This window comes from Puma concolor, chromosome B2, assembly GCF_028749965.1.
Source record: "Puma concolor isolate L17-30 chromosome B2, mPumCon1.1.hap2, whole genome shotgun sequence".
Taxonomy (NCBI): domain Eukaryota; kingdom Metazoa; phylum Chordata; class Mammalia; order Carnivora; family Felidae; genus Puma; species Puma concolor.
This window is the reverse complement of record NC_141671.1, coordinates 63,264,289-63,280,537: the sequence shown is the minus strand read 5'-3', so window position 1 is coordinate 63,280,537 and position 16,249 is coordinate 63,264,289. Positions and strand designations below refer to the sequence as shown.

The 16,249-nt window shown below is 34.1% G+C and overlaps 1 protein-coding gene and 1 pseudogene across 3 annotated transcripts in view; both read right to left on the bottom strand.

Moving 5' to 3' along the window:
- Positions 1–16,249, bottom strand: part of ADGRB3 (adhesion G protein-coupled receptor B3) — a 731,624-nt gene that overhangs the window by 549,887 nt on the left and 165,488 nt on the right. The gene's annotated exons all lie outside the window — the stretch shown is intronic.
- LOC112862933 (adenosine 5'-monophosphoramidase HINT1-like) lies at positions 12,216–13,400 on the bottom strand (annotated as a pseudogene).

Sequence of the window (16,249 nt, the reverse complement as noted above, 5' to 3'; positions counted from 1 at the left end):
AAATAAAGAATGGAGAGGCTTTCTTGTCCTTGAATTTTCTGTACTTCAATTTTTTGTATTAGCAAAATATCATAACATTTCTTGGGTCTATCTGCCTGAGGATAAGAAGACTTGATAGTTCATTATGGAACAGCAGATAATTAGAGCTGCAAGTGACAAATAATTAAATCTATAATTCTATGGGAGAAAAATGAGATTCAAAAAAGTTTTGAGGGACTGAGATTTACATAGCTGGTGGGACATAGCCAAGACTTGAACCTTTCATCTTTTCCAGTAAAGCTTTCACACTAGTTGTGCCAATGAGTCTAAGTTAAAATATTCCTCTCTTGTGTTGCACGTCGTTGAAGTTCTCCATCAGCGCTTTCACACAGCACAACGGCTTGGGCAGGGCTCTGGGAAAGGAAAGAGGAGTCAGGAGGGACTTGAGGATCTGCTGTGGGCCATTCATACCGCTGGATATTCATCAGTCCCAGTCCAGGCTCCTTCAATCCTCATTAAAGGAAAGGGCACGGGGCTTCAGGTTCTACATGAAGGTGTGGTGACACTACAGGTATGAGCCAATAAACTGCCTCTAATTCCTAAACTGCATCTAAACAAGTCGGTGCTTGTTTCCACCCAGATTGCAAAGAGTGTGCAGATGGAGAAGATCTGAGGGCCATGCGTTTACTCTGCATTTTTTTCTCCTCTGAAGTCTCTGGTCTGTGAGCTTCTCTCTCACGTAACATAGCAAAGGAGAAGGAATTGGTCCCAGCTGCAAAAAGCTATTCTATTCCCTCAGTTTGGCTGCTTTAGAAAAGAAAAAGAGAGAGGGAGAGAATAATTCCGTGACGCGTTTTCTTTTCTAACCTCCTTAACTCCAGCCAAAGAGACATATCATGACACTAAACATTTAAACTACCAGCACAACAGTTATTTTACAGTAATGAACAGGCACATGGCAACAAAAATTGTGAAACCACATTATTTTTTTCTGAAAGTTCTCCCATATAACTTTCCTACATGTATCATAATCATTCTTTTTAATTGCCTCTCTGCTACTCACAAATGCATTTCTCTTGAAAATCAGCATGAAATATAAGCATAGCTACAATTTATTTAGGGCCTACCATGGAAGCTGGCACTATCCCAGTTACCATACAAACATTTTTACTAAAACTTATAACTATCTTAAGGATTATTAGAAGGCCCATTTTACAGAAGTATTTTGGATGTTGCTGGGCATGTCACTATGTATTATTTAAACACAATGTTTGTAATGCTTTAACTTACAAGTACTCTTCAAGCATTCTAGAAGCAGTTCTACAACATACTTTTTATACTGTACAGGGGTACCAGCTGGAAAAGAGTATTCAGCTGTGGGGAGGATGGGGGAGCTAGCTAGGATAATAAAACTAATGCCTTATAAGGAAGGAATGTGAAATATAAGTCACATATGTCACACATAGAAGGACAAATGGAAAAAGTACCTTTTGACCATTAAATACCTCACAGCTGAATAAACTGTGTTTATTAATAACTGAATAATAACAATAATAATAATAATAATAATAATAATTCAGTAATAACTGAATAAACTTTGTATCAAGTTACTGAAATACTGAGATACTAATACTAGCTACTGAGTTTTTCTTCCACTCTTTTATTCAACAAATATTTATAAAATACCAACAGTGGCCAAGCACATGGCAATGTTACTGGATCAGCCTCGAAGGAACACAAAGGTGCATAAAACAGATGTTCTACACTCAGAAATTTTAGTCTAGCAGGGAAGGAAGATATGGAATCCAAATACGTATTTTAGAAGATCTTGGGTGTTGAGAAGATTAAAGCCAAGGCTTATCTTAACAAGTCTCTTTGGGTTAGGAAATTTCCTCTACATACTTCCCAAATAATATTTGAGAGGATGGCATTTAGCAGTTTCACATCAGAATAGTGAGCTGCCAACAGGAAATTTAGAAAGACATATGGAATGGTATTCAACAGAGCTGAGTTTAGGTGAGGTACTGGAGTCATGAGAAGTGAAAGCCCAGATCTGGGCTGAGGAGAGAAGGCTGGGTGCAGTGGAGGTGAGGGTGCTAATACAGCCAGTCACCCTGAAGGCTCAAAACACTGGAAGGGGACTGGGGTACACAACTAAAGGGAATAAAGAAAGGGAGCACTAAACAACATTTACAAATAATTCACACACTGGTTTAGGGTTGGGTCTGTTTTTGTTTTTTTTTTTTTTTTCCCCTTTCTTTCTCTCATTTGCCATACCCTTTGTGTGATTACATTAATAATTTTAAGGCAAAGTAAGGACAATACTACTAAACCTTTCATGAAGTAGAAAAGGTAGCTTGAGAGCCATAAACATTTAGAGGGAAATAAATAATACATTTATTTCATAAATAAGAATGCGCAAACCAAACTAATTAGAGCAAGGAGAAAAAGGTTTCCTCTTTAATCTGGTTGTCATTAATACAGCAGGTATTATTTTTGCACTCCTGTAGAGCTAATTAATTACAAATCAATTTTATATAATTAGATATTAATACTGTTATGTTTTCTAATAACTCTTCCTTTAACAGTGTCATAACAATATAGATTCTTAATAGTTTTCATGATAATAAATAATCGTAACTTTTATTTCAATAATCACTGGCTATTTGTTCTAAACTAAATATTTCTAGGTTTATTTCAGATTTAACACATCTTGGGATATTGAAGAGTACCTAAATTAGTTATTCAAAGTCAATTTAATTTAGTTTTCAAATTTAAAATCAATGAAATAACATTATTTTCCCCTTATATAATACCAACTAATGTTGTGTACTTTCAAGTGGAAGCTTTTGTTCACTGTCTGTAATTTTATTTGATCTCTGATTTTATTCACTTTGTCCAAGGATGGATCCTTGTTTGATTTCTTTGAGACCTTTCAGAGCTAAAAACAGAAGAAAAGATGCTGGAAGGCTTCCTCCCTATATCTGCCTATACTATCAAATATTTTCTTTCAGAATATACAGTTTTATCACAATCAGATTAAAACCAAAGCAGACATGCTCCAATAAATAGAAAAGGAAGCTGAAAAACATGAATGGATCCTATTTTAAAGACTTAATTGTATTAGATAAACTATCATGTCAAAAGGTAATTTTCTCCTGTTACCATATCCTATTTTTAAAATATTTTGTTCCAAAGCACTTTTATAGCCTAAAATTATGACATGGTGGGCCATTATTATTTCAGAGACACTACAAAAGATTTTAGAAGTTCTTTATTCTGAGGAGGATAACGTTTTACAGCTGAAAAGCTTAATTCTGTTCTAAAACACAGTATATAAAATGATTTTAAGAGTGTGGTGAATGAATATATCAATTTGAGTATGACAAATATTGTGCATTATATTTTTTGAAAGTCAGAATATAGCATACCATATATCAACCAAATATTTACATCATTTTAGGAAATATGTAAAGCAATGCAAATATTAAGATTTTGTGGAAGATTCTTGGTTGTATATCTTTAACCTATGTCTATTTTTTGCAATTATATACACAAAATGTGTTTAAGGCCCATGAGTGTTTTCCTCTTTGGCTGAATTTCACAATTCAAGAGTTTTCATGGACCTACTATCTCAAACAGGGACTATATACACACATATATATGTATTCTTGATAATCAAATTAGTCATATGTAGGTATCTTGAAAGATAAATGTTCAGTACTAAGAGTATTTCTGGATTAATAAAACACTAAGAAACTAAATATTCTCTTTGGGAAGTTGATAAGAAGGATCTCCTATATCAATAAAATTACACAGAATTCTCTTTTACTTCTTTCATAAATTTTAGGCAAGTTCAGTTTACTTTGACAAATTTAGCCTGCTGGCTAATTAGATCAATGCTATAATCACCTGATATAAAGATTTACAACTAAATAAGGCCCATGTGTCCAGATTCAGTATTTAGTATGTGAACACCATAAACAGGGGGAAAGATTAAGAACTGAAATTTAAGTTCTAACTCAAACTCTGTATTGAACACTCAAAGCATCTGAGCCAAAGGGCCTGAAGGACAGGATAACAGTTGTGAAAAAAATAAAACATTCCATTATTCATGGCAAGTCAAATTCTTTTCACTGTCTGGTTCCTGCATGCTCTAAGTTAATGTGAGTTTACATCCCTGCTATTACATGGTATTATCAGGTTGAGTATCTGTTATGTTTGGAAGCCTATGTATAACTGTAACTATTTGGTATATTTAGCTGACACTACACCAAGCACAATTTAGCCCAGTGAATACAAAAGTGGTGTTCTATATTGAGGATGCTAAGAGCAATTAGATTCCTTGGACTCAATTCTTAAAAAAACCCTATGTAGCAATCTTTGTACATCGCCTGGTGGGAGCAACATTCACAATTAAGCACCTAATAAATGACTGCAATGAGGATAAGCCTTTATGTATTATACAGGCCACACTGATGTGTATAATCATTCCGAAAGGAACTGGTCACATTAGGCAAGACACAAAGGAAAAAGAACTATGACAGTGCTACTATTATCTATAAAGTACTATCAAAGTACTTGAAATTCTTCTACTCCCATTGGAAATTAATAAAATAATCTAATATACAAAAGTATTTAAACTGTCTGAAACACATGTTTACAAAGTACATGTTCTTTTTTAACAGTTAAATCAGAAATAAGAATTAAGGCAGATGCTACTCTCAAGAATATTTAATAATGTAAATGTTTCTATTATCTATAAGCTTTCTGCTACCCACAGGAAAAATTTCAAAGTTTACTTGTCTGGTATTTAAGAATCTTAATAATTGGGTCCCAACCAATTATATGGTAGTATACACCACTACTCATATAAGGTTTCTGCAATATCTAGGTTAGTCTACTAATTTATTCAGTGTCCCCCCAAAATACTTTACACATTGTAAACTCATACTTTCATTCATGCCTTTCCCTCTGCACCTCTTGGCACATGTTCAAATGTTACAATCCATAAAAGCACTAGCAAAACGATTCTAACTTCCCCATTATAATCTTTATCTACTACAACTAAATATTATCTCTTCCTAACTAAATTCATATTCACTTACTCAATGACTCAAATAACATTTATATAATTAATATTATATCAGTTTATTTTTTATTTTTTTTAACATTTATTTTGTTTTTGAGACAGAGAGAGAGAGCATGAACCGGGGAGGGTCAGAGAAAGAGGGAGCCACAGAATCTGAAACAGGCTCCAGGCTTTGAGCTGTCAACACAGAGCCCGACGCGGGGCTCGAACCCATGGACTGTGAGATCATGACCTGAGCCGAAGTCGGACGCTTAACCAACTGAGCCACCCAGGCGCCCCTATATCAGTTTTTGTGTGTCTATTTATCTACCATCCTCTATCTCTCTCTGTATCTACATTATATCACATTTATGCCATAGCATACAGGAAAGTGCCTTGTCCATTCTGATGCTCCATAAGCAACTGTTTAAAAAAATGAACTGATGTGGTATGCTGAAAAGTCCAACGCTTATGTAATTACATTTTATTTGATCTCTGATTTTATTCACTTTGTCCAAGGATGGATGCTTGTTTGATTTCTTTGAGACCTTTCAGAGCTAAAAACAGAAGAAAAGATGCTGGAAGGCTTCCTCCCTATATCTGCCTATACTATCAAATATTTTCATCAGTAATGATGACAACAATAATAATGATAAACAGGAAATACAAACCCTAGTCAGGTCCATTTCATATAGATTTATGCCATATATGAACTTAGGTAATTTGTCTGTTCACATACAGATGTAAAAAACTCAACAGGTTTCCAATACACAGAAAATGCAAGAGGCTAGAATTAAAATTATCCCAAATTGCTATTATATAAATAAAAGAGCACAGTTCAAAAGAACGGAAGTAGATATAACTGTCAAGTTGATATTAAGGTAGAGTAGTATATTCATGCATTATATATCTATTGGCCATGTGAGGTTAAATGGAGATATTTGTTTTTTATCAATTTGGAAGATATCTTTATATTTAAAATAGTCCTCATAAAAAGAAAAGGGTAAAAAACTACAAAATGAAGTCACATTGTTATTTTTGTTAAACAATTTTCAAAACATACTTAAAATTCCTAAAGCAGATGTGCTAAAAAAGCACATTTTAAAATATCATTTTATTAATGTGCTTTCTAACTTCTCACATACAAGTTTAGTGGAAAGTACTACTATTCTTTCTTTTTTACCTGATCCTTTTACCAGTGTCTATTTCCTTATACTTTTTATTTTTTTTTGAGAGAGAGCGAGCACAAGTGGGGAAGAGGGGCGGGGGGCGGGGAGAGAGAGAGAGAGAGAGAGAGAGAGAGAGAGAGAGAGAGAGAGAATCTTAAGTAGGTTTCACGCTCAACACAGAGCCCAACATGGGGCTTGGTCCCATGACCCTGGGATCATGACCTGAGCCGAAATCAAGAGTTGGACACAACTGAGTGAGACCTTATTTCCTTATACTTTTAAAGATAGTTTCATAATTCATTTGTTTTTTATTGTTATCACTCTACCTATTTTATTTCTGTCCTAAGCATGTTTCATATTTAGGCATTTTCATAATATTTACTTAATTATCCTTTCTTAATATCCTTTCACCTAATTTCATTGTGATCTAATCATTGTCTATCTCATCACCACACATTTTGTCTTATCACCTTGTGTATGTTGTGCCACCTGCAAAAACATTCAAAATCATCTACCCCAATTGGACCACTTCTTCTCAAAGGAGAAAGCTGAATTCTAGAAAAATCATTTGATTTTCTCTGAATCAAAGTGTCTGAGAAAATCAACTGATTTTTCCAGACTTCAGTCTTACTCCTCACAGGAATCAGTTTCCCAACACAGCTTAAGTAAGATGGTTGTCGATCATCGATCTTTGAAATGATTTTCAATTTATGCTCCTACATAAGATAATAACTATAATAACAGAATGAAAATGAAATTGACTCAATGCTAGAAAACAGTCAAATATTAACATCTTTGGATACCCATGAGGAAGCTAAAACTTCTAAAACATATGGTATAACCAGGGACCCACGAAATTCTCTTACTCCAAGGCTTAGAGCACTTTTGCAGAAAAAATAAAAATGAACTTTTCACTAAATAATATATGCTAAAATATGTATTTTTTGACATTAAATTTTCAAAGCTTTGAAAAGAATTGTCTTGATTTGCATAATATCCTCGTGTTGCAATTCAACTTCAAACATTAGAGGGAAAAAGAGGCAGAGATTAATATGTTTTTAACACAGATTAAAATGTACTTGTCAAAAAGAGGTCCATAGGAAATGTGTTTTTTCATTAATAATCAATATTTTCAACACTGATATTGGTAATATTTTTTTTAAATGAAGAATATCCAAAATTAGCATTTGACCTTTGAGACTGGGAATTCATCTCTTGCTTTTTTATGTTAATTTCTTTCCTTAAGTAAGAAAATTTATTTAAATTATATAAATAGAGAAATAGGATTATACTCTCAGAAGTCATAATTAAAATATGACCCCAAAAGTATTTTTTAATTTAAGGAAAATCACTATTAACAATGATCAAGCACCATCATCTATTCTTCGGATTGTATTTACAATATTTGCCTGAACAAAATATGTTTTAACATCAAAAGATTTATAGCAAATATGTTGGCATGCAAACAGTGTTGGTATTCAAATTCTTAAAATAATTTTTATGTTTCAGTAATTCAGAGAGAGGCTATACGTATACAGCTTAATTATTGTGTTACTTAAACATTAATTACACTCATCATGTAGATTCTCTTGAAATAAAATCACTCTGTAAGTAAAAATTCATCATATCCTAAAATTATGTTGCTGGCGTTTTAAGGATGTACTTTCCAAAAGTAGTGAACAGAACAGGGTGAATAAATCCTTAGGAACTTCTGCTTTCCAGTGTGTTCCCCATAAAAAGTTTATTTTCTTAGAGTGTTCTGTGTTCTATACTCTTCTTAATGCTTAATTACAAGCCATAATATATTAATAGGTTTTCTAAGCCAGTACAATTTTTTCAATCAGGCCACAGGTCAGAATTTTCAATTAACTTTACAGTTTAATTCAATAGATTTCAAACATCATTGGTACAAGATCATTTCTGGTGCTCATAAAAAATACAGATCCTTGACCCTCATCTCAAGGGAATCTGACTTAGCAGGTATGGAGTAACACAGGGGAAGTTCAACTTTTAGCAAGCACACATTGTTACTTATTCCAGGTTGTCTTTGCATCACACATGGAAAAATGCTGCTGTAGTTAATTCTCTGATAACAGCGACCTATGTGAGGACCTTCTTTTATTCACTAAACATTCATATTTTTTCTCTCCTTTGTCTCCTTCTCATCTCCTCTGTTACATCCTTCCCTTTCTCCTCTTCCTTCCAGATGATATTCTCCATTGAATAAATATGGCATGTACTTTATATGAGTTATCTTGTATAGTATCTCTTGGATGTTAATGCATGCTGAGAGATACTATGACACATATAATTTTTACAGCTGAAGTCTAACTGGATATTCCATTTTATCCATTCATAGCATTTAGTACTTATATGCAAAATAAGAACTATTTGGAGAATAAAAAAGATACAATCTGCATCGTACTGAAAATGAACTAGCATTGAAAAAATATTAAATGTATATGCTAGTTAGGAGTAGCAAATGAAAGGTCTTGAAATGTGTGGTATTTTTCTCTCACCAGAGTATATGGGTAACAAGCCTGTGGGACCGAGAGAACTGTTCCAATGACATTATCTGAACTAGAAGCCAAATCCCTTACTTTGGATCCAGCTGACAAGGTGATGAATAATATCACCAAACAGGCACTTCTCCCTTTTGACACCACTAAATGTCAGGTCAGAAACTACCATACTGGAATCCACGGAGCCTGATTTAATTTTATTTGGCTCTATTTTTGCAGGGATAAAAAGGAAATTAGATCCATCTGACCTTGAAATACTCTTATTGAACTAATTTTACAAATATTTTAGAGCTTTCTTAAAAGCACAAAAAAGTTATTGTGACCAGATACTGAAGTCAAGGAAAAGCAAATGGGAAGTAGCATACTTAATAAATGTTTTCATAGCTCTCAGTCCACGCAACTGAACTATTAGCTGATGACAAGTTTAACCACTGAGCTATTTCAGTGTTTCCAGTTACAGAGTGGCAGAGTATCTCCTAGAATAAAACAAAAACAAAAACAGAACAAAACAAAAAAAAAACCTCTAGTTGATTTTCTTAATGTTTCACAGATTTCTGAACTTAAGTGAAATCTACATAAACATTTTAAATGCTGTAATCTGAAAGAACTCTGTCTATGAGATACTGGTAATGGGGATGCTGCTGCCTGTGCATCATTATCACACTGTCTCTATTTTTATTTTGAAATTTGTGATCAAGTGACAAACAGAATATATCACTGACCGTCAGGCTAAGGCAAGTTTATAACTATGTCAATGTGATATGAAAGAAACATTTTCAATGTAACCATTATCTCACTGTTTATACCCAAAAGTAAGTTTTATTTGATGTATTTTATAACATGTTTAAGCAAATTCAGCAACTCAAGCTAAAGAATTTTTCTATTGAGATATCATCTCATACCTGTCAAAATGCTAAAATCAACAACACAAGAAACAAGAGGTGTTGGTGAGCATGTGGAGAAAGGGGAACTCTCTTGCACTGTTGGTGGGAATGCAAACTGGAGCAGTCACCCTGGAAAACAGTATGGAGGTTCCTCAAAAAGTTAAAATAGAACTACCCTATGACCCAGCAAATGCACTACTAGGTATTTACCCAAAGGATACAAAAATATTAATTAGAAGGGGCACATGCATCCCAATGTTTAAAGCAGCATTATCTACAATAGCCAAATTATAGGAAGAGACCAAATGTCCATCAACTGATGAATGGATAAAGAAGATGTGGCATGCATATATCTATATCTATATCATCTATATCAATATCTATATCTATAATATACAATATTACTCAGTCATAGTAAAGAATGTAATCTTGCCATTTTTAATGACATGGATGAATCTAGACGGCACTATGTTAAGCCAAATAAGTCATATAAAGACAAATGCTATATGATTTCACTCATGTATGGAATTTAAGAAACAAAACAGATGAACATAGGGGAAAAAAGAAAGAGGCAAACCAAGAAACAGATTCTTTAAGTACAGGGAACAAACTGATGGTTACCAGAGGGGAGTTGGGTGGGGGATGGGTTAAATAGGTGATGGGTATTAAGGAGGGCACTTGTGATGAGCACTGGCTGTTGTATGTAAGTGTTGAATCACTAAATTAAACACCTGAAATGGTGTTTTATTTTAAAAAATGGTCAAAAAGGCTACCTTGTGTTACATCATTGATGTTAGAATAGAACTCTGTATAAACCTTTCTTGATGTTTCCTGTCAATAAATATCAAAGCATTAAAAATAAGCATACGTTTAACATCATTTTAAAAGTTTATTCTGAGTAATTACAAAGACAACTGCATAATGATATAGATGGTCACCATATTATGCAATGAATTAAATGTATTATAAAAGTGCAATAACAGAGGACTACTTTAAAACTATTATATATTCCAAAGAGGAAATATTATGTAGATAACTCTGACTTACAGATGTGAAGATTGGTCAAAATGTACTATTATAAAATTTCTGATTATAATTTTTATATTCTTATTTTGTATTATATGGCCATATTTAAACAATACACATAACAGATTTACACGCACATGTTTGTATAGATAGAAAGGAAGACAGCTAGATATTTAAAATTTTCAAGATATATTCTAATGTAGGAACAGTTATTGTCTCTGGGAAATGGAATTGTAAGTACTTTTCCTTTTTTACTTCAGGCTGCTTGTTGATTTATATCTCTACAATAAACATGAGTATTTTGTAAGTAAACAATAATGAGAGTATTGTGTAAATGTTAGAATAACAAATCTCTAGACTATAATAATTGCAATTAAAATAAAAATTTTAAATATTTTAGCAACATAAACAATTCTGTTTGGCAATATGTGAATACACAAATTGTATATCTGCTAAGATTCCAACTTTGTGTTATAAGTTATCTGGAATGGAGCATAGAACACTGATGCCAAAAGTACTAGATTCTAGAATTATGAGGTTTTTTTTTTAACATTTTAAATGTTAATACTATTATAAAGTTGTTTGAAAAAAAAAAGTATGATATCAGGTATGTACATCCAAAATCATAATCTATAAATATGAAAAGCCTGTCCTGGAGTTCACACATTCAGTAGTTATTTATTTCTGAACATCTGGTAAATGGGTAAGTTCCTGACTGACTATAAAAGTAGAATGTGGGCTGTGACTACATGAGCGTAACTTTTTAGATTAAAAGTTAACAAGTGTAATCAGCTGGATGTTTTATTTATATTTGCTTATAGACAATGGCATGATGTCTGTATATTTTTAAAAGGAAAAAAGCAAATTCCAGGAATTAAAAAGTAATTCATCTAAACCTTAATACCTTAAATGTATCAATCATAAACATGGAATTTGCAAACACTGTTAGAATCCTAAACCTACATGGGACACCTGGGTGGCTCAGTAGGTTAAGCATCCCACTCTTGACTTCGGCTCAGGTCATGATCTCATAGTTTGTGAGTTCAAGCCCCGTGTTGGGATCCATGCTGACAGTGCAGAGCCTGCTTGGCTCTCTCCCCAACCCGTCTTTCTTCCCCTCCCTGCTTATGCTCTCTTTCTCTCTCAAAATAAATAAATAAACAAAAAAAAAAAAAAAAGAGAGAGAGAGAGAAAAGAGAAAAGAATCCTAAAACTACACAGGAAATATGAGTTTAAGTGTGGAAAATAAACACCATGGCCATCATTCCTTCATTTACAAACATCTGTGATATACAGGCACTGTGGTAAGATCTGGCACAGAAGTTCCTTATTCAGTCACATAAGACAGTCCCTTCCAACTGAACAGTATGATCTGGTTGGTGAAGATGGGCTCCAAACACCCCCTCCCCCCACCCCCCGATAGTTCAATGGCTACAGATAATATGAACTTTTATTTCTGGTCTCAAGGCCTTCAGTGAATGAGAATTCCGGAATATCCCTTGTGGAAGGGGAAGTTCTTTCATGGGTTAGTGTAAAATAAGATGGAATTTGCTCCATGTGAGGTTTTCTTTCTTTCTTTCTTTCTTTCTTTCTTTCTTAACCATGCAACATTATCTTTTATTATGTATGGGCTTTTAAAATTATTCCCTCAATCTCTCCATACACAGGTAAAAACAAATATACTATTTAACATATCGGAACCTGCAAATATTGACCATTGCCTAGAGAACGGAAAATTATCCCTAAAACATGCTTAACCAGGAGGCCAATTCATCTGCCGACCTCCAAGAACATGGAGATGAACATGATAGACAGACTGTCCCCCTTCTGAACCTTCATTTATCACCATTCGATAACCCTTCTTTATTTTTTTTTTTATTTTTTTTTTTAATTTTTGGGACAGAGAGAGACAGAGCATGAACGGGGGAGGGGCAGAGAGAGAGGGAGACACAGAATCAGAAACAGGCTCCAGGCTCCGAGCCATCAGCCCAGAGCCTGACGCGGGGCTCGAACTCACGGACCGCGAGATCGTGACCTGGCTGAAGTCGGACGCTTAACCGACTGCGCCACCCAGGCGCCCCTCGATAACCCTTCTTTAGGCCCAGATCAGCAGCACATTTTTTGCCAACAATCATTAAATGTCCAAGAAGACTTTCATCATCATCTTCTGCTACAGAAATCTGGAATATATGTTTCTTGGGTATCACCAGAAAATGTGTTGGTGCTTGAGGGGAAATGTCATGGAAAGCAAGACACTGGTCATCTTCAAAAATGATTTTGCCTGGGATTTCCTTGTGAATCATCTTTCCAGAAGATGGTGTCACCATCAGGCCAGGTGACGTGAGCCTTGGTGATCTCATCAGCCATCTCAGCCTCCCTCCAGCGCCCATATAAGGCTTTCTTAACCATTCAATTACATTCGTTAACAGGATGGAGTTCAATAACATAAATAAAGTAAAACAGACCGAGAAAAGAAACAAGCTATTAAATAAGTGATCAATGTTTTAGGGAGATGAAGAATTTACAAAATGTTCACATTCTATTTTGTAGAGTGTGCATTCAGAGTATAGACTCATTTTAAGATGGCACTTTTTCAGAATCATGGTCTACCCACTAAAACAGAATGAGAAATCAGAGAAAAGTCAAGGATTAAAAATTATTAAAGATGAAAAAACAAGAGCTACAGTTAGTACTAATTGAATTGGAAATGATCTAACATGCAAAATAAACACTGAGAAATATTGTACTTTAAAATATTGATTTAAAATATTTAATTTTGTTGTAATAATTATGATAATAAATAATTCCCCCTAATTACTGCAAATCACCATTTAAATTGCAGAGAAACTATTTTTAATTCAATTTCTTTCATTAATTGCTTCTATATGAATGTCATATGAAGGAATATTATAGACTTTCCCTCACCAACAGCTTTGATGAAGGAAAGACTATCATAAGATAAATCAATACTTAGTGATCACTTACACTGTACTAAGCACAGTGAGCGCAAAGATTAATGTAGACCCTAACCTAATTGAGGAAATAGTGTAGTGGAAAACAGAAAAAAAGTTTTCAAAATACTTTCAATATATGATGTACTATTACTGCAAAACTTTAATGCACATAAATAGTCCTAAAGGCAACACAGAGGCAGTTACTAATTTTCCATGTAATAATCAGAGGAAGCAAGTGACACAGTAGGAATGACATTTGGGAGATGATTTCCAAGATATGCATGACTTTCTCAAGTTGAAAAGTGTGAACAGCATTCTAGACAGAAAGCAACAGCATAATCCAAGGCCTGAAGGTATGAATGTATGTGATATTTTGGAGGCCTTCTGGTGTCTCTGCTAAAAAAGTTATATTAAAGTTATATTGTATGAAGACTGGGACAGGCCATGAAGTTTGTTATGCATGTAATGGAAAGCCACTGACGTGATTTCATGAAGGGTATGATCTGTCCAAATAGAACTTGACTCCTAACAGACAAGGAAAAAAAGTAAAAAAAAAAAAAAAAAAAAAATAGGAGAGATTACTGGAAGACCCATACCCTTAAATCCAAACGTCATATTTCACAAAAGAACAAGTACTCAGTGGTACTGGAGAACAGTGAAGAAACTGAGAATGGAGATGAAGAACATTTATTTGGACTTCAGAACCATCTCAGTAGTGCAATGGAAGTTAAAACTTGAATGCATGGAATTGAAGAATGAACAAAAGTAAATTCATGTGTATCAACTAACATTTTCATACATTTGCTCATCATATAAAAAACAAACAACGAGCCATGTGGCAATTGTTTGAAAGAGAGGCAGAAATATTGAAAAACACTGTTGTTTAAAATGAACAAGAGCAAAACAATCAAAGTGTAAGATGACAGGAAGGAGACAGTGGAAAAGAGGATATCAAAGGTATGAGAGAGAAATATGGCAAAATCCCAGGTGAGGAAAGGAAAGCAACTGAGAACACAGGTGTAAGATTTGGAAGGTGACACTGCTTTTTGGGAGAGAGAGAAGTGAGGACATGGATATATTTGGAGGTTGAAGGATATAATCTGGTAGAGTTCACACCCAGCAACTGGTTTCATTGAGTTAGTTGAGTGAGCAGTACAGTAGTAGCATTTAAGGGTTGAAAAAAGTAGTGAGATTTGAATTGGCTGTTTTGGGGAATGAATGAACTATGGCATTCTGGATAGGAAAAGGGACAACTGAGTACCCTGGAAGGTCCTATGAATACAGAGACCATGAGCTCTATTGGAGTCAATACGTAGTTGCTGGATTCTCAGGTAAGCTGACATTTGATCTGTGTCTTTGAAGAAGTCATAGGATTTCAATGAGTAAAGAAAGATGACAAGGGCATTTCAATAAGGGAGATAAACATAAAGGCCTAGAGGTGATTAAGTCTGTCATATTTATGGGCAAAATAATTTGGGGACAGTTGTCCACTAAAAGGTATATGATAGAATATTAAAAAGAAGGGGAAAAGATTATGGCTAGAAAAGAGAATAAGAGACAGCACTAGAGAGACAAAATTGAGGTAGATGGAGAGGACCCTGACTGCCACATAAAGAAGCTTGAAATTCATTCTTTGGAAAATAAAGGAAAAGGCTTTTAATAAGGGGATTGAATTAAACAGAAGATTTTAAAAGGTAAAGTCTGTGGTGGGAATGTGAAACCCAGACTGGATTGATAGAGACTGTATTTATGTAACCATCTACCTAGAAAATCTAATTCTCATCCATTAACACCAATTCTGAAAACTAACATACTTTACATAAACCATAGGTTTAACTGAGTAAGTTGGTTCATTAATCAAATAATTAGTTCAATTAGAGATTTTCATTTCAGTTGACCAGTTGTTTCAGTAAATACACATCACTATGAGCTTTTTTGTTATACTATGATTTTCTCCACAAGATTCATGAACATTCAGAAATTGAATATTAAGATGTTACATTCCTTGTTAACATTTACTGAGTTCCCCATCCTCTAAGCATATGTGGTCAATACTACCACATTACAAGTGAATACAATTTGCAATTTGTAACACAAAGAGAAATTAACCAAGCGTCCTACTTTTCTGTCTGCATCCATAATATGACACATCTACACATTGCCATGTTTGCTTCCCATCTCAAATAGTCCTCTTGTTTCCAAGAGTATAGTAAAATTAATCTAACTACTCAATGGACTTAAACCATATTCAATATTCAGTTACCATGGCATTTCTATATATGTGTGTGTGTGTGTGTGTGTGTGTGTGTGTGTGTGTGTGTGTGTGTGTTTGCGTGTCTTACTTTATTGGAAAGAAAAATAGTCCGAGATTTGGAGACTTGGGTACATGTCTGAGTTCTACAAAATTGAGCTTTGTGTCCTTAGATGTATCGGTTAAATTTATTTGATTTCAATTTCTTCGAGTGGAAGAAATAAAGGAGTTGGATTATCTCCTTTCCTTGCCTGAGGCTCTAAAATACTCTTCATTTTTTAAAATCTGTTTCATTATTGTGTGCTTTCAATCTCTGGTAAATCCCACAATCTATGTGTCAAAAGGTCCAACTTAATCATAGGCTGTGTCCTCTGCTGTGGTTCAGACATGTCT